This window comes from Manis pentadactyla, chromosome 2 (assembly GCF_030020395.1).
Source record: "Manis pentadactyla isolate mManPen7 chromosome 2, mManPen7.hap1, whole genome shotgun sequence".
Lineage (NCBI taxonomy): Eukaryota > Metazoa > Chordata > Mammalia > Pholidota > Manidae > Manis > Manis pentadactyla.
Genome location: NC_080020.1, coordinates 16305502 through 16324674, shown reverse-complemented (window position 1 = coordinate 16324674; position 19173 = coordinate 16305502). Strand labels below are relative to the sequence as shown.

Genomic DNA, 19173 nt, shown 5'->3' with positions numbered 1-19173 from the left:
GGATTCATATCCAGCTGATCTGGGCGGGCAGTCTGAGAGACTTCCTAAAAGCAACAGGGCTGCTAAAGGGGCAAGGATTGCACAGAGCTTACTGCTCAGGAGAAAGGACAGGTAGACAAATTGTCCGGGTACACTCTGCCCAGCAGGTTGGGAGCTTAAACGATCTTCAGGTGCTCCATCCCCCTGGCTGGCTAAGCAGCTCCAAGGCCCCCCACCATGATACGCAGCCTGTTGTGCCTTTCTCCCAGCTAGCCTGCACATGGATTGCAAACCGGCAGCCCCTGCCCTGGCATCAGGCCAGCCAGGGGGAAGCGCTGCCTACAGCAGCTACAAATACAAAGCATAGAGACTTATATCTGTGTGCTCGGCCCACTGGTTATGGCAGTGGAGACAGGCATAGCAGCCGGGAAGCAAGAAACACCTCTTTCCTCCCCCCAGGTACCAACACTGCTCCCCTGCCACCTCCAATGTCCCGACATTGCTCCAGAGGCTAAGCAGATCAAGAGAGAAGAGCTGCTGGGCACTAGAGGGCATCACATACAAATTTGAAACGTCAAAGGAACCTAGTTCAAAGCAAAATCTCAACACCAGAAAAAGGATTGAATGAGACTGAACTAATAAATCTTCCTGAAAGATATTTCAAAATAAAAAATCATAAACATGCTCCTGGAGGTACAGAAAATGATTCAAGAACTCAGGAACGAACTTAGGATGGAGATCCAATCGTTGAGGAACATAATGAAGGGTATTAGAAGCATATTAGATACAGTAGAGGAGATGATAAATGAAATAGCAATTAGGGAAGAGGAATACAAAGAAGCTGAGGCATAAAGAGAAACAAGGATCTCTAAGAATGAAAGAATACTGACAGAACTGTGTGACCAAACTGAATGGAACAATATCCATACTATAGGGGTAGCAGAGGAAGAGGACAGAGAAAAAGTGATAGAAAGTGTCTCCAAGGAAGTAACTGCTGAAAAATTCCCCAATCTGGGGAAGGAGATAGTCTCTCAGGCCATGGAGGTGCACAGATCTCCCAATACAAGGGACCCAAGGAAGACAACACCAAGACACATAGTAATTAAAATGACAAAGATAAAGGATAAGAACAGACTACTAAAATCAGCCAGACAGAGAAATAAGATCACATACAAAGGAAAGCCCATTAGGCTAACATCAGACTTCTCAGCAGAAACCTTACAGGCCAGAAGGGAGTGGCATGATGTATTTAATGCAATGAAGCAGAAGGGCCTCGAACCAAAAATACTCTATCTGGCAATTATCATTTAAATTTGAAGGTGGGATTAAACAATTTCCAGATAAGCAAAAGCTGAGAGAATTTACCCCCCACAAACCATCTCTACAGTGTATTTTGGAGGGACTGCTACAGATGTAAGTGTTGCTAAGGTTAAATAGCTGTCACAAGAGGTAATAAAAAAGGGATAGACAAAGAGTACAGAATATGATACCTAATATATAAAGAACAGAGGAAGAAAAAAAGGAGGGAAAAACACAGAACCTTTAGTTTGTGTTTGTAATAGCATACCAAGTGAGTTAAATTAGACTCTTAGATAGTAAGGAAGTTAACCTTGAACCTTTGGTAACCACGAATCTAAAGCCTGCAGTGGCAATAAGTACATACCTATTGACAATCAACCTAAATGTAAATGGTCTGAATGCACCAATCAAAAGACACAGAGTCACTGAATGGATAAAAAAACAAGACCCAAGGCGGAGCCAAGATGGCGGCATGAGTAGGACAGTGGAAATCTCCTCCCAAAAACATATATATTTTTGAAAATACAACAAATACAACTATCCCTAAAAGAGAGACCAGAAGACACAGGACAACAGCCAGACTACATCCACACCTGCAAGAACCCAGCACCTGGTGAAAGGTGAAGATACAAGCCATGGCCCGGCGGGACCCGAGACCCCTCACCCCAGATCCCGGCTGGAAGAGAGGAGTCGGAGCGGGGAGGGAGAGGGAGCCCAGGACTGCTGAACACCCAGCCCTAGCCATCCGCACCAGAGCGCAGAAACACAGTGCGTGCATGGGGTGCTGGAAACTAGGGAAGCAGGACAGTAAGACCTGTGAGTGGGTCCCACAGCCAGCGCCCCTGGGAGAAAGAAAAGCGAGATCTTTTTGAAAGTCTTAAAGGGACAGGGACCCCACTACTGGACGGAAGCATCCCGGGTCACAGTCCAGCAGCTGGAAATTCCAGGGAACTCTGGGCACACTAAGCCCCTGGGCAACAGCTCTGAGACCCCTCACGGAGGTAAACAGACAAACAGCCCCCCGTCCATTACCCCTCCGGGGCCCCACCATAGCAGAGCAGCCGCCTGAGGCTGGCCACGCCCACAGCAAGGGAGCTTCCTCCATACCGGCCGGGCAAGATACAGAGACCCACTCTACATGCAATTGCCCAACACAAGCCACTAGGGGTTGCAGCTGTCTCAGTAAAGAAAGGCCAGGAGCCAAGTGGAAAGTCTTGGCTCTCCCAGCTGACAAACGAGTCAATAGCATACCACTGTACCTATCAACACAAAAAGGCAAAAAATTTTGATCCAGACAAGACTAACCCAGATATCTTCAACATCTTCTACATCTTCCCCTGAGAAGGAACCTGGGGAGATAGATTTAACAAATCTTCCTGAAAAAGAATTCAAAACAAAAGTCATAATCATGCTGATGGACTTGCAGAGAAATATGCAAGAACTAAGGAGGGAGAATACAGAAATAAAACAATCTCTGGAAGGACTTCAAAGCAGAATGGACGAGATGCAAGAGACCATTAATGGACTAGAAAATAGAGAACAGGAACGCAAAGAAGCTGATGCAGAGAGAGATAAAAGGATCTCCAGGAATGAAAGAATATTAAGAGAACTGTATGACCGAAACATAACAATATCTGCATTATAGGGGTACGAGAAGAAGAAGAGAGAGAAAAAGAGATTGAAAGTGTCTTTGAAGAAATAATTGCTGCAAACTTCCCCAAACTAGAGGACGAAATGGCCTCTCAGACCACAGAGATACACAGAACTCCCATGACAAGGGATCCAAGGAGGGCAGCACCAAGACACATAATAATTAAAATGGCAAAGATCAAAGACAAGGACAAAGAATTAAAGGCAGCCAGAGAGAAAAAAAAGGTCACCTACAAAGGAAAACCCATTAAGCTATCATCAGACTTCTCAACAGAAACCTTACAGGCCAGAAGAGAATGGCATGATAAACTTAATGCAATGAAACAGAAGGGCCTCGAACCAAGAATACTGTATCCAGCACGATTATCATTTAAATATGAAGGAGGGATTAAACAATTCCCAGACAAGCAAAAGTTGAGGAATTAGCCTCCCACAAACCACCTCTTCAGGGCACCTTACAGGGACTGCTCTAGATGAGAGCACTCCTGAAAAGAGCACAGAACAAAACACCCAACATATGAAGAATGGAGGAGGAAGAATAAGAAGGGAGAGAAATAAAGAATCATCAGACCGTGTTTATAATAGCTCAATAAGCGAGTTAAGTTAGACAGTAAGATAGTAAAGGGCTAACCTTGAACCTTTGGTAACCACAAACTTAAAGTCTGCAATGGCAATAAGTACATACCTTTCAATAATCACCCTAAATGTAAATGGACTGAATGCACCAATCAAAAGACACAGAGTAATAGAATGGATGAAAAAGCAAGACACATCCATATGCTGCTTACAAGAGAGTCACATCAAACCCAAAGGCATACACAGACTTAAAGTCAAGGGATGGAAAAAGATATTTCATACAAACAACAGAGAGAAAAAAGCAGGTGTTGCAATACTAGTATCAGACAAAATAGACTTCAAAATAAAGAAAGTAACAAAAGATAAAGAAGGACATTACATAATGATAAAGGGCTCAGTCCAACAAGAGGATATAACCATTATAAATATATATGTACCCAATACAGGAGAACCAACATATGTGAAACAAATACTAACAGAATTAAAGGTGGAAATAGAATGCAATGCATTCATTTTGGGAGACTTCAACAACACACCACTCACTCCAAAGGACAGATCCACCAGACAGAAAATAAGTAAGGACACAGAGGCACTGAACAACACACTAGAACAGATGGACCTAATAGACATCTATAGAACTCTACATCCAAAAGCAACAGGATACACATTCTTCTCAAGTGCACATGGAACATTCTCCAGAATAGACCACATACTAGGCCACAAAAAGAGCCTCAGTAAATTCCAAAAGATTGAAATCCTACCAACCAACTTTTCAGACCACAAAGGTATAAAACTAGAAATAAATTCTACAAAGAAAGCAAAAATGCTCACAAATACATGGAGGCTAAACAACATGCTCCTAAATAATCAATGGATCAACGACCAAATTAAAATGGAGATCCAGCAATATATGGAAACAAATGACAACAACAACACAAAGCCCCAATTACTGTGGGATACAGCAAAAGCACTCTTAAGAGGAAAGTATATAGCAATCCAGGCATATTTAAAGAAGGAAGAACAATCCCCAATGAATGGTCTAATGTCAAAATTATCGAAATTGGAAAAAGAAGAACAAATGAGGCCTAAGGTCAGCAGAAGGAGGGACATACTAAAAATCAGAGAAGAAATAAATAAAATTGAGAAGAATAAAACAATAGCAAAAATCAATGAAACCAAGAGCTGGTTCTTGAAGAAAACAAACAAAATAGATAAGCCTCTAGCCAGACTTATTAAGAGGAAAAGAGAGTCAACACACATCAACAGAATCAGAAATGAGAAAGGAAAAATCATGATGGACCCCACAGAAATACAAAGAATTATTAGAGAGTACTATGAAAACCTATATGCTAACAAGCTGGGAAACCTAGGAGAAATGGACAACTTCCTAGAAAAATACAACCTTCCAATACTGACCCAGAAAGAAACAGAAAATCTAAACAGACCAATTACCAGCAATGAAACTGAAGCGGTAATCAAAAAACTACCAAAGAACAAAGCCCCTGGGCCAGATGGATTTACCTCGAAATTTTATCAGACATACAGAGAAGACATAATACCCATTCTCCTTAAAGTTTTCCAAAAAACAGAAGAGGAGAAATACTCCCAAACTCATTCTATGAAGCCAACGTCACCCTAATACCAAAATCAGGCAAAGACCCCACCAAAAAACAAAACTACAGACCAATATCCCTGATGAACGTAGATGCAAAAATACTCAACAAAATATTAGCAAGCCAAATTCAAAAATACATCAAAAGGATCATACACCATGACCAAGTGGGATTCATCCCAGAGATGCAAGGATGATACAACATTCGAACGTCCATCAGCATCATCCACCACATCAACAAAAAGAAAGACAAAAACGACATGATCATCTCCATAGATGCTGAAAAAGCATTTGACAAAATTCAACATCCATTCATGATAAAAACTCTCAACAAAATGGGTATAGAGGGCAAGTACCTCAACATACTAAAGGTGATATATGATAAACCCATAGCCAACATCATACTGATGGCGAGAAGCTGAAAGCTTTTCCTCTGAGATCGGGAACAAGACACGGATGCCCACTCTCCCCACTGTTATTCAACATAGTACTGGAGGTCCTAGCCACGGCAATTAGACAAAACAAAGTAATACAAGGAATCCAGATTGGTAAAGAAGAAGTTAAACTGTCACTATTTGCAGATGACATGATATTGTACATAAAAAACCCTAAAGACTCCACTCCGAAACTACTAGAGCTAATTATTGGAATACAGCAAAGTTGCAGGATACAAAATTAACACACAGAAATCTGTGGCTTTCCTATACACTAACAATGAACTAATAGAAAGAGAAATCAGGAAGACAATTCCATTCACAACAGCATCAAAAAGAATAAAATACCTAGGAATAAACCTAACCAAGGAAGTAAAAGACCTATACCCTGAAAACTACAAGACACTCTTAAGAGAAATTAAAGAGGTCACTAGCAGATGGGAACTCATCCCATGCTCCTGGCTAGGAAGAATTAATATCATCAAAATGGCCATCCTGCCCAAAGCAATATACAGATTCAATGCAATCCCTATCAAACTACCAACAGCATTCTTCAATGAACTGGAACAAATAGTTCAAAAATTCATATGGAAACACCAAAGACCCCGAATAGCTAAAGCAATCTTGAGAAGGAAGAATAAAGTGGGAGGGGATCTCACTCCCCAACTTCAAGCTCTACTACAAAGCCACAGTAATCAAGACAGTTTGGTACTGGCACAAGAACAGAGCCACAGACCAATGGAACAGAATAGAGACTCCAAACATTAACCCAAACATATATGGTCAACTAATATTCGATAAAGGGGCCATGGACATACAATGGGGAAATGACAGTCTCTTCAACAGATGGTGCTGGCAAAACTGGACAGCTACATGTAAGAGAATGAAACTGGATCACTGTCTAACCCCATACACAAAAGTAAATTCGAAATGGATCAAAGACTTGAATGTAAGTCATGGAATCATAAAACTCTTAGAAAAAAATATAGGCAAAAATCTCTTAGACATAAACATGAGTGACCTCTTCTTGAGCCTATCTCCCGGGGCAAGGGAAACAAAAGCAAAAATGAACAAATGGGACTATATCAAGCTGAAAAGCTTCTGTACAGCAAAGGACACCCTCAATAGAACAAAGAGGTATCCTACAGTATGGGAGAATATATTCATTAATGACAGATCCGATAAAGGGTTGACATCCAAAATATATAAAGAGCTCACATACCTCAACAAACAAAAAGAAAATAATCCAATTAAAAAATGGGCAGAGGAGCTGAATAGACAGTTCTCTAAAGAAGAAATTCAGATGGCCAACAGACACATGAAAAGATGCTCCACATCACTTGTCATCAGAGAAATGCAAATTAAAACCACAATGAGATATCATCTCACACCAGTAAGGATGGCTACCATCCAAAAGACAAACAACAACAAATGTTGGCGAGGTTGTGGAGAAAGGGGAACCCTCCTACACTGCTGGTGGGAATGTAAATTAGTTCAACCATTGTGGAAAGCAGTATGGAGGTTCCTCAGAATGCTCAAAATAGAAATACCATTTGACCCAGGAATTCCACTTCTAGGAATTTACCCCAAGAATGCAGCACTCCAGTTTGAAAAAGACAGATGCACACCTATGTTTATTGTTGCACTATTTACAATAGCCAAGATGTGGAAGCAACCTAAATGTCCATCAGTAGATGAATGGATAAAGAAGATGTGGTACATATACACAATGGAATATTACGCAGCCATAAGAAAAAAACAGATGCTACCATTCGCAACAGCATGGATGGAGCTAGACGGTATTATGCTCAGTGAAATAAGCCAGACAGAGAAAGACAAGTACCAAATGATTTCACTCATATGTGGAGTATAAGAACAAAAGAAAACTGAAGGAACAAAACAGCAGCAGAATCACAGAACCCAAGAATGGACTAACAGTTACCAAAGGGAAAGGGACTGGGGAGGACCAGTGGGAAGGGAGGGATAAGGGCGGGATAAAAGAAAGGGGGCATTACGATTAACATGTATAGTGTGGTGGGGGTGCACAGGGAGGGCTGTGCAACACAGAGAAGAGAAGTAGCGATTTTACAGCATCTTACTATGTTGATGGACAGTGACTGTGAACGGGTATGTGGGGGGGACTTGGTGAAGGGGGGAGCCTAGTAAACATAATGTCCTTCATGTAACTGTAGATTAATGATCTCAAAATTAAAAAAAAAAAAACAAGACCCAACTATATGCTGCCTGCAAGAGACTCACTTCAAACCCAAACACATATACAGAATAAACGTGAAGTGATGGAAAAAGGTATTTGATGCAACTAACAGGGAGAAAAAAAGCAGGAGTGGCAGTACTTGTATCAGACAAAATAGACTTCAGAACAAAGAAAGTCAGTAGAGACAAAGGACATTACGTAATGATAAAGACATCAATCCAACAGGAGGATATAACCATTATAAATATATATGCACCCAACACAGGAGCACCAGCATAAATGAAACAAATACTAATAGAATTAAAAGGGGAAATAGAATGCAATGAATTCATTCTAGGAGACTTCAACACACCACTCACTCCAAAGGACAAATCAACCAGACAGAAAATAAGTAAGGAGACAGAGGCAGTGAACAACACATTAGAGCAGATGGACCTAACAGACATCTACAGAAACCTACCCCCAAAAGCAGCAGGATACACATTCTTCTCAAGTGCACATGGAACATTTTCAAGAACAGACCATGTACTAGGCCACAAAAAGAGCCTCAGTAAATTAAAAAAGATTCAAATTGACCAGCTTCTCAGACCACAAAGGTATGAAACTAGAAATACATTATGCAAAGAAAATGAAAAAGCCCACAAACACATGGAGGCTTAACAATATGCTCCTAAATTACCAATGGATCGATGACCAAATTAAAACAGATCAAGCAATATATGGAGACAAATGACAACAATAATTCAACACTGCAAAATCTGTGGGATGCAACAAAGGCCATGCTAAGAGGGAAGTATATTGCAATACAGGCCTACCTCAGGAAAGAAGAACAATCTCATATGAACAGTCTAAATGCACAACTCACGAAACTAGAAAAAGAAGAACAAATGAGGCCCAAAGTCAGTAGAAGGAGGAACATAATAAAGATTAGAGCATAAATAAATAAAATCGAGAAGAATAAAACAATAGAAAGAATCAATGAAAGCAGGAGCTGGTTCTTTGAGAAAATAAACAAAATAGATAAAACACTTAGCCAGACTTATCAAGAAAAAAAGAGAGTCTACACACATAAACAGAATCAGAAATGAGAAAGGAAAAATCACTATGGATACCACAGAAATACAAACAATTATTAGAGAATGCTATGAAAAATTATATGGTAACAAGCTGGATAACCTAGAAGAAATGGACAACTTTCTAGAAAAATACAACCTTCCAAGGCTAACCCAGAAAGAAACTGAAAATCTGAACAGACCATTTACTAGCAACAAAATTGAACTGAAAATCAAAAAAATACCTAAGAACAAAATGCTGGGACCAGATGGCTTCACCGCTGATTTTTATCAAACATTTAGTGAAAACCTAATACCCATCCTCCTCAAAGTTTTCCAAAAAGTAGAAGAGGAGGGAATATTTCCAAACTCATTCTATGAGGCCAGCATAACCCTAATACTAAAACCAGGCAAAGACACCACAAAAAAAGAAAATTCCAGGCCAATATCCCTGATGAACATAGATGAAAAATACTCAACAAAATATGAGCAAACTGAATTCAAAAATACATCAAAAAGATCATCCATCATGATCAAGTAGGTTTATTCCAGGGATGCAAGGATGGTACATCATTAGAAAATTCTTCAGTATCATCCACCACATAAACAAAAAGGACAAAAACCACATGATCATCTCCATAGATACTGAAAAAGCATTTGACAAAATTCAACATCCATTCATGATAAAAACTCAACAAAATGGGTATAGAGGGCATGTACCTTAACATAATAAAGGCCATATATGATAAACCCACAGCCAACATTATACTTAACAGTGAGAAGCTGAAAGCTTTTCCTTCAAGATGGGGAACAAGACAAGGATGCCCACTCTCCCCACTTTCATGCAACATAGTACTGGAGGTCCTAGCCACAGCAATCAGACAAAACAAAGAAATAAAAGGCATCCAGATTGGTAAAGAACAAGTTAAACTGTCCCTGTTTGCAGATGACATGATATTGTACCTAAAGAATCCACTCCAAAACTACTAGATCTAATATTTGAATTAAGCAAAGTTGCAGGACACAAAATTAATACACAGAGATCTGAGGCATTCCTATACACTAATGATGAACTAGCAGAGAGAGAGATCAGGAAAACAATTTCATTCACAATTGCATTAAAAAGAATAAAATACTTAGGAATAAACCTAATGAAGGAAGTGAAAGATCTATAACCTGAAAACTCAAGACACTCATGAGAGAAATTAAAGAAGATTCTAAGAAATGGAAACACATCCCGTGCTCATGAATAGGAAGAACTAATATTGTCAAAATGGCCATCCTGCCTAAAGCAATCTACAGATTCAATGCAATCCCTATCAAAACACCAACAGCACTCTTCAATGAACTAGAGAAAATAGTTCTAAAATTCATATGGAACCACAAAAGACTCCGAATAGCCAAAGCAATCCTGAGAAGGAAGAATAAAGCTGGGGGGATTATGCTCCCTGACTTCAAGCTCTATTACAAAGCCACAGTAATCAAGATAATTTGGTACTGGCACAAGAATAGACCCATAGACCAATGGAACAGAATAGAGAGTCCAGATATAAACCCAAGCATATATGGTCAATTAATATACGATAAAGGAGCCATGGACATACAATGGGGAAATGACAGCCTCTTCGACAAGTTGGCAAAACTGGACAACCACGTACAAGAGAATGAAAATGGGTTATTGTCTATCCCCATACACAAAAGTAAACTTGAAATGGATTAAAGACCTGAATGTAAGTCATGAAGCCATAAAACTCTTAGAAGATAATAACACAGGCAAAAATCTCCTCAATATAAACATGAGCAACTTTTTCCTGAACGCATCTCCTCGGTCAAGGGAAACAAAAGCAAAAATGAACACATGGGACTACATCAAACTAAAAAGCTTCTGTACAGCAAAGGACACCTCAACAGAACAAAAAGTCATCCTACAGTATGGGAGAATATATTTGTAAATGACATATCCAACAAGGGGTTAACATCCAAAATATATAAAGACCACACATGCCTCAACACCCAAAAAGCAAATAACCTGATTAAAAAATGGGTGAAGCATATGAACAGACAATTCTCCAAAGAAGAAATTCAGATGGCCAACAGACACATGAAAAGATACTCCACATCACTAACTATCAGGGAAATGCAAATAAAAACCACAATGAGGTATCACCTCACACCAGTTAGGATGGCCAATATCTAAAAGACTAAGAACAGCAAATGCTGGCGACAATGTGGAGAATGGGGAACCCTCCTACACTGCTGGTGGAAATGTAAACTAGTTCAACGATTATGGAAAGCAATATGGAGGTTCCTCAAAAACTAAAAATAGAAATACCATTTGACCGGGGAATTCCACTCCTAGGAATTTACCCTAAGAATACAGGATCCCAGATTCATATATGTATCCTTATGTTTATTGCAGCACTATTTATAATAGCTAAGATACAAAAGCAACCTAAGTGTCCATCAGTAGATGAATGAATAAAGAAGAGGTGGTACACAAAGGAATACTATTCAGCCATAAGAAACAAATCCTACAATTTGTAACAACATTGATGGGAGTTGGAGGATATTATGCTCAGTGAAATAAGCCAGGTGGAGAAAGACAAGTACCAAATGATTTCCCTCATTTGTGGAGTATAACAGCGAAGCAAAATTAAAGGAACAGAACAGCAAGAGACTCACAGACTCCAAGGGACTAGTGGTTACCAAGGGGAGGGTGGGTGGGGAGGGAGGGACAAGGAGTATTATGTGGGGTGTTTTGATTGGCACACATGGTGGCAGGGGGATCATGGGGAAGATAGTGTAGCACAGGGAAGGCAAATAGTCACTCTGTGGCATCTTACTACACTGATGGGCAGTGACTGCAATGGGGTATCGGGGGGACACGATAACATGGGTGAATGTAGTAGCCACATTGGTTTTTCATGTGAAAACTTCATAAGAGTGTATATCAATAATACCTTAATAAAAAAAAACAGTGCTCTCTCTATATACCTGGATAATGAAACCAAATTTTATGAGACTGAATAGATTATAGGGTCTTATTAATTAGAATTTAAAACAGGCTTTCTTCAACAGCTTCTGCATTCTTATTGTGGAAGATTTTTCTGTTACTACCTTATTACACTTGCCAAAGAAAAAATTTTGAAGATGCAAAACAACTGTACTTGGATTTAGCACTCAAAAATGGTAATCCATTGTGCATACATTTAAGGTGAGATTCACCAAAAATACGGAGTAAGATCTAGTTAGTACAGATTTCCTAATACTACGTCATGAGTTACTTTTCTCAATTACTAAAGGAAGCCCCCACATATGCCAAGTTGAAATTTAAACAGAACACCTGTACGAAGATCGCACACATGGTGCGACTTACCATTCAGTACTTTGAGGTTTCTTAGTAAAATGTGAGCAAGCTTTCTTTTTTAAAATGTACATATTTGATGAATGCTTTGGGGAGAGAGCTGTTCGGCCATTGAATTTTTACCTACCAAATGTTATTCTCTAGTTTAATAGTTAAGGTTACGTAATTTTCAAAAGACTAGATTACTATTACATTACTTTACGAACGCTCTCGGATAGATCCTACTTGAGTGTGAAAACGTTAAAGTTCTTAAGATTTTTGTCAACATAACAAAATCTGCAAGTAAAGTGTACTTTCACCGTTATGTTTGCCATAAACTCTAGGGCCTCTCTGGACGTGCTGCCGGCAGCCCAGCACAGCCGGGACCCCGCGCCTACAGGTGTGTTTTACTTTCCTGGGGGCCCTGCCTGCTCGCCTGCACCGCGCGCCTGGAACTAACAAACGTGAGGGTTGCTGCAAGCTGGCTCTCCAGCCTCCCCGAGGGCGCTGCTCTCGCCCAGGTCCCCAAGGGCGGCTGGACGCGAACACCCGGAGCCCGCATCCGAGTCCGGCGCCCGAGGCGGCAGGAGAGACCAGCTCCGGAAAAGTCGCCCAACTAGGGCGCAGGCAAAGCAAATTATGCAACGGCGCCACTCGCCGCGCCATGAAAGCGTCCCTGAAGTTCGGGCTGCGACCGGAGAAGTGCGAGCGGCCGCGGGCTGCGCAACGGGCTCCGCAGGCGGCACGGGCTCCGCAGGGACGGCGGGCGGCCTGTGGGAGCGGAGCGCGCGGCGGCCGGGAGTCCGGGGCTGTCGGGGCCGCCCGCCGCCTCCGCGCTGCGGGGCGCCTGGGGAAAGCCCGGCCCCGGGACAGCGGAGGCGGGGGCGCCCCGCTCGCTACCCCCCACCCCCACCGCGGCCGCCCGACGCACAACAAAGCGGCGCGGCCCCCAACTTCCCCGGGCCCCTGGCTCCGCTCGGCCCGCGACGACGGCTGCCGGCGGGGGCGGCGAGGTCCGGGACGGGCGGGGGCCGTGGGGGAAGGGCGCGGGCTCCTCCGGACGAACTTCCTCGGCCGTCCGCCGCTGCCCGTCAGCCGGGCCGCCCGGCGGAGTCGGCGCCCTGCCGGGGCCGGGCCGGAGCGGCCGGGGAGCGCAGCACCGCGAGCCCCTCCCCGGGCCGCCGCCGCGGCCGCACGCCCCCCGCCCCTGCCCCTTCACCTCCTGGGGCGCGGTCTACGCCCGCCGGGCCGCCCTCGCCCGTGGCTCCGGGGCCTCGCGCGCCGCGGGACCGGGCGCCGGCGGCGGGAGCTGCAGCTGGCCCCGCGGGGAGCGCGGAGCCCCAAGCGACGGCGGCGCGGGCGGCGGCTGCTCCATCTTCTCGGGGCGCTCACGCCGAGGTCCCGACGCACAGACCCAAGCGGGACATTCGCTACATTGTTGGCATTCCACGGGCGTCACGTGACCCCGCCTCCCGCGTCACTCTCGGCCGCACACCAGCCCGGGCGGGGCGCCCGCGGCCCTGCCGCTCGGCCGCCGCCCGCCGCCGCTTCCTGCCCCCGGCTCGCGGCCGGGCAGCCGCCGCCACCTGCGCGGCCTCCCCGCCGGCCCATGGGCCCTGTGGCCCGTTCGCCTCCCGCCCCCAACTCCAGAACTGCCCCCTCGTCTGCCCTTGTAGGGAAAGTTGGTAACTCTGTCGTTAAAGCCGCTGGTTTCTTAAGCATCTCACACCGGCTGAGGCGAGAGAGGTACCGTCACAGGCCCGAGGGAGCCCCCGAGCTCCCGAATGGGTGCACAACACTGAAAGTTAAGGGCAGAAAAGTGAACAGCTGTTCGTCCATGGAACCAAGCAATAAAGAACGGTGTCGGATACATATCCGATTTAATCAGTTCTAAAAAAAATCAACCCCCCGTGCTGTGTATATTTTGTTCATGAGAAGTTTTTTTATGATGTATGGAAATATAGCAGTGATGTCTACCAACAAGGGAGATTGTGGCTTTTGCATTTCACCCACTCGACTGCCTTTTTGTTGAGAAGGCTATGGATTTAGTACAAGGACATATGCAGAGATTATGCAGAGATGGGAGTCGAAATAATAGACGGGAAGCCAAACCTTAATCCACTCCTGGCTCTCCAAACATTACTCACACTTCCTAGGCCAACAGTCCCTGGCAGGTGATGATGAGGGTTAATATATTATTAAAAACCAACCCGGTTTGCTTTTTAACTAACAAACTTGTGAAATTTAAAAATTTGATCTCCAAAGAAATAGTCTTGAAGGTCGTCATCTTCAGACTATTTTAGCCGCTTTCCGATTCTTCCTCTTTAAATCCCACCCAGGCTTTCAGCCTTGCCCTCTGCCTTAGCTCTTACTGGGAATCTTCAGAATTCAATTTTATTTTTCACCCTTATTCTTTCCTCTATCCAGGCATCTTGCACAATTGAAGTCTCCAGTTGGTAATCTGTGACTGACCCCCTTGCACTCACCTGTGCACATGTGTACCTCTCCACCCACCCATTGACCGTACCTTCTCCATCCCAGCTCCAAGACAGAGGGCTGGCAGCCAGTCTTTGTGTATGTTCAAAGGTTCTGCCCTTGCTCTGTCTTCCAAGATGTAAACATAATTAAATAAAACATTTCTGGTCAAATGAAATATTGTAAATAAAAGGAACTGGACTTTAAAATTGTGTAAAACACCTAATAAAATTTAAAACTTACATGACCATTATAATACTGCTTGCAATAGTGAAAAATCAGGAAGAACCTAAATGCCCAGCAATAGGGGAAGTAGGTAAATAAAAGGTAGATAAGTGATGAAATATATAAAATAGCTAACTGAATGAACTAGCTCTGTCATTTTCAAAGGATACATGATGGTAGAGAGGATTCAAGACCACTGTAAAATGGAAAAAAGCACATTGCAAAATTATGTATACACTATGATACATATGTATAAATAAACCAAATCCCACAGGACCTAATCACATACTTCATGTAAGTATAGACATGGACTGCAAGAGTACACACCAAATTCATGACAGCTGCTGTCTGTGTGGGAGGAAGGAGGGAAATTAAACTGATAGGGAAAAATGAAGACTTCAACTTTATCCCCCATGCTTTATTTTTACAGTTTACAAGGTGAAGCAAAACTCAAGATCATAAAATTTGTTGACTCTGGGTGGTTAGGTTCAATAATATGTGCTGTGTTATCCTTTGTGCTTTTTTGAAAAACATCTTTGTACATTTTTCAAATATGTACATATATGAACAAATTGGAAACAAGTAAGTTTCCAAATAGGGGCTTTCTTGGGGAAACTGATGCATCTATATAAGAGAATATGATTAATGATTATATTTATTATTATTGTGGATATGTGTTTATTGATATGGAGTCATTCATTGCTTCAGATCTTTTGGGTTTATTTTTTAGGTACCTGTTATGAGACATGGGCAAAACCAGGCACAGGGGGTACTATGGTCAGCAAAACCACATGAACTTAGAGTCCTGTAGATGTGCTCACATACGATCAATAGTATATAGATTATAACATAGAAATATTGTGTGTGCATAATACACACACACACAAGTATACATTTTCTTTTCAAGCCCAGAAAAGTATACAGCCAGATGTTAAAAGTGGTAGTCTCTGGGTATAGTGATTCTGAATGATTTTTGTCTTACAATTCCTGATACTTCTGAATAAAATAGTTAAAACAATCCTATGTTTAAATTAAATAATCAGCTAAACAAGTACATCTAAATAATGCGTCCAGCTGAGAAGGGGAGAAAAGAGAGAGGTAACATAAGGCCAGCTGATCACAAGGCCTACAGTAGTGACAATGTCATCCATATAAATTAATTGATTAACATAGTATATATATATGTGTATGTGTGTCTAAGTCCCTATTCTATACCAGGTGTTGCCCTAAATTTGCATATTAACTCACTTAATCCTCTAGACAACCATGTTATTAACCCCATTTTATAGAAGATAACCCTAAAACACAAAGTACTTGTCAAGTAAGTCACTCAAGGTCTAAAAGCTGGAATTCAAACCGTGTCAGGCCTGACCTGAGAGTTTGGAACCATTGAAGTTCAAGGCTTTCTTCAGGTAATCTTAAAAAGTCATGATTACAATGTACTCAAAAATAAGAAAACTGAAACCAAATTAACTCCCTGATACTTCGTCTGAGGGAAGGCCAACTGTCTTTTCTGAGTGAGGAAGAGGGGAGCCCAGAGACCTGTGTCGCTAGCACCAATCAGAACAGAAAGAGGCCGCCTCCTGCAGGCGGAGAGAATCTTCTCACCAGTGAGCCCCTGTAGCTGTGGGGCCAGGACATTTCAGGGGCTCTCTCTGAGGCTCCTGTGGAATATGCCCTAAATCTGCCTACCTGCTTTCCCCACACCTGCCCCAACTGTGAATGCAAAAATCCTGATTATGGCTCAGCCTTTTTATACCTACTCCCTGAAAGCAGGCTCTGGTCTCTCAAGACAGAATTTTCATGCTTTTGGAAAGAAAAGGTCTCCTTGTTTCTAATTTGTAGAGGTGACTTAGCAAATCTGCCTAACTGCAAAAGAATGTTCTCTATGGGGAAGAGTGAAAAAGTAGAGTAGGGTTAGATTATGAAAGGCCTAGAAAACTAGGAAAGAAGGCATGCCACACTGATTTGTTTAATTCATTTTATAGCCATAGAGTTTGTCTCTTTGATTAGATTACAAATTCCACCAGGAATTTATAATAAATAAACAGGGACCATAGTCGCCCCATAAAACTATACAGAAAGAACTATTTAGTTGCTAATTTAAATGCATTGAATGCACTAAGAGGCTGCTTTAATATCTCAAATATCAAAATTTAGAGGACTGCCTTTTTCTCTTAACCAACCACTCTGTGTCCGCGCGAGAGATCACCTGGCTCGTTGTTCTTTGGAGTTTTTGGTTCTGCTAACTCATAGGAACTTCTACAGAAGTTAACAATACCAACGATATTAGTTCAAGACTGTTTCAATGACAAACTCTTTTACTGTTTTGTTTTTTCAGTGATAAAACATACATAATATAAAATTTACCATTTTAGCTCATTTGAACTGTACAGTTCAGTGGCATTAAGTACATTCACAATGTTGTGCAACCATCCCCTCCACCCCAGAACTTTTTCATCATCTCAAACTAAAACTCTGGTATCCATTAAGCAATAACTCCCAAATTCCCTTCCCTCTCTTGTTTGTTTTTTTGAGGGATTTTTTTATTGTTAGTTTTGTTGCCTCTGCTAGGTAATCAGCTCTTCTTTTTCTCTGCTATCAAGATTCCAATCTTTAATAATATATTACACCTTACTAATTTTCTGCTTTAATCTGCTGTTGGCTGAGAAAGATTGTGTAGCTTTTCAAAACTATGTGAAGAGCTATTAGAACTTCCTATTCCTAAAAGCCTTTGCTATGCAGAGAAGAGCTATGACTCCGATGCTATGAGAAGAGCTTTGGCTTCCTTGGATCCTGGACATTTCCCAAAGGGTGCATTACTGGACGTCAGACTTACAGGAAAGTGGATTATGACTGTTTTTAAGAGAGTAGTAGATTAAAGATAGAAGAAGAATAACCAGAAATGTTTTATATCTTATATATTTTTTAAAGACTTTATTTAGAAGGTTCCATTGCTAGGTTTCTTTTAAAATTTAATTTGTTTTATTATTTTTTAAAATATTGGTAAAATGCACCTAATATCAAATTCACCATTTTAACCATTTTTAAGTGTACAAACTCTTATATTTTATAATAATGAAAACAGTTTTGATACCAATGGGAAAAAATCCCCAGTCTTAAATTTCAATTCTTATGTGTGTTTTTCAATATTAAAAATACTGAGAGAGTAAACTTTCTGATTTTAACTTATTTCTAATGGCTTTACTTTTAGCCATTTGGAAAACAGAACCTCCTGGAAAATTTGACAAAGACCTCTAATGCATATTAAGAGGAAGGCCTGGGGTCCCAGCAAGTTTTACAGTGTGGCTAGCACCTTGCCAGTGTCTGAAAACCTGTCTTTCTTGCTACCTTCAACAACTCAGAGAGTGGTTTTATTCTCTGAATAGGCACTCTGCTTCTCAGATGAGAATTATGTGGTTGCATAAGTTAGGACTGCTTAACAATTTAAGATTTATTTCCCTGAAACCTCAAAGAAACACTGTCAAAATTAAAATCACATTCTGCACTTAAAGACTTCTTATGTTGACACTTAACATTATTTCTTACCACATCCTCCATTAGCTTACTTTTTATGATGAGTGAGCTATGATAACAACAGTTAACCTACTTATTTCTCATTAGGTTTATAAATGGCTGAAGTTTGCATTTCATTCTCAGACATGACCAGGATGTTGTCAAAAAATTCCACAAAAAGGTTTATATGTATATATATGCTCTAAAGGTTTACATTCAAAACTGTAATCTTTTGCAGTAAACACTGGTAAAATCTAGGAAGAACAAAAAGTGTAAGGCTCAACCTCTTAATAAAATCAATTTCTGTAACAAAATTGATATTTTCAAAGGGAAACATCTGAGGTCATCTAAATCAACAGTAACTATTTAATTGTGTAATTGTAAAAGAAACATTTTCATGGTTGATTTTTAACTTTCAATTTAATATTACCTACTAAATTTTATTTTAGCTGTTACTGAACAGTTGCTTTCAAGACCTTGCATTGTGCTTTATAAACCAGATCTGAAAAGAACAAGTGAGTGTGTTATCTTCAGATGTTGACAAATGGGTTTTGATAATGAAAACCATGAGTATGTATGATAAGGTGGTTTCATATGCAGAAATGGAAGGGGGCCAGTGACAGAGAGGCTGCCAAATTTCAAAGAGCGAAAGGGAAGTCTGAGCGTCAGGGAGCCATGATGCAGATTGTGACCAATAGATGGTAGCGCCAGGAGGAGAAGAGTTTCTAGGTTTGGGGTTAGAACCTGGAAAATGTCCCAGGGCTAACACCCTTCAGAAAGGCTGCGGTGAGAGGAAG

At 41.5% G+C, this 19173-nt stretch overlaps 1 protein-coding gene across 1 annotated transcript in view; it reads right to left on the bottom strand.

Annotated features, from left to right (window-relative positions):
* The window catches only part of LATS2 (large tumor suppressor kinase 2), a 103006-nt gene extending 89372 nt beyond the window's left edge, over positions 1 to 13634 (bottom strand). The window contains exon 1 of the mRNA XM_036910137.2: positions 13380 to 13634. The gene's annotated coding sequence lies outside the window, so the exon portion shown is untranslated. The remainder of the gene's footprint in view (positions 1 to 13379) is intronic.
* Between the last annotated feature and the right edge of the window lie 5539 nt (positions 13635 to 19173).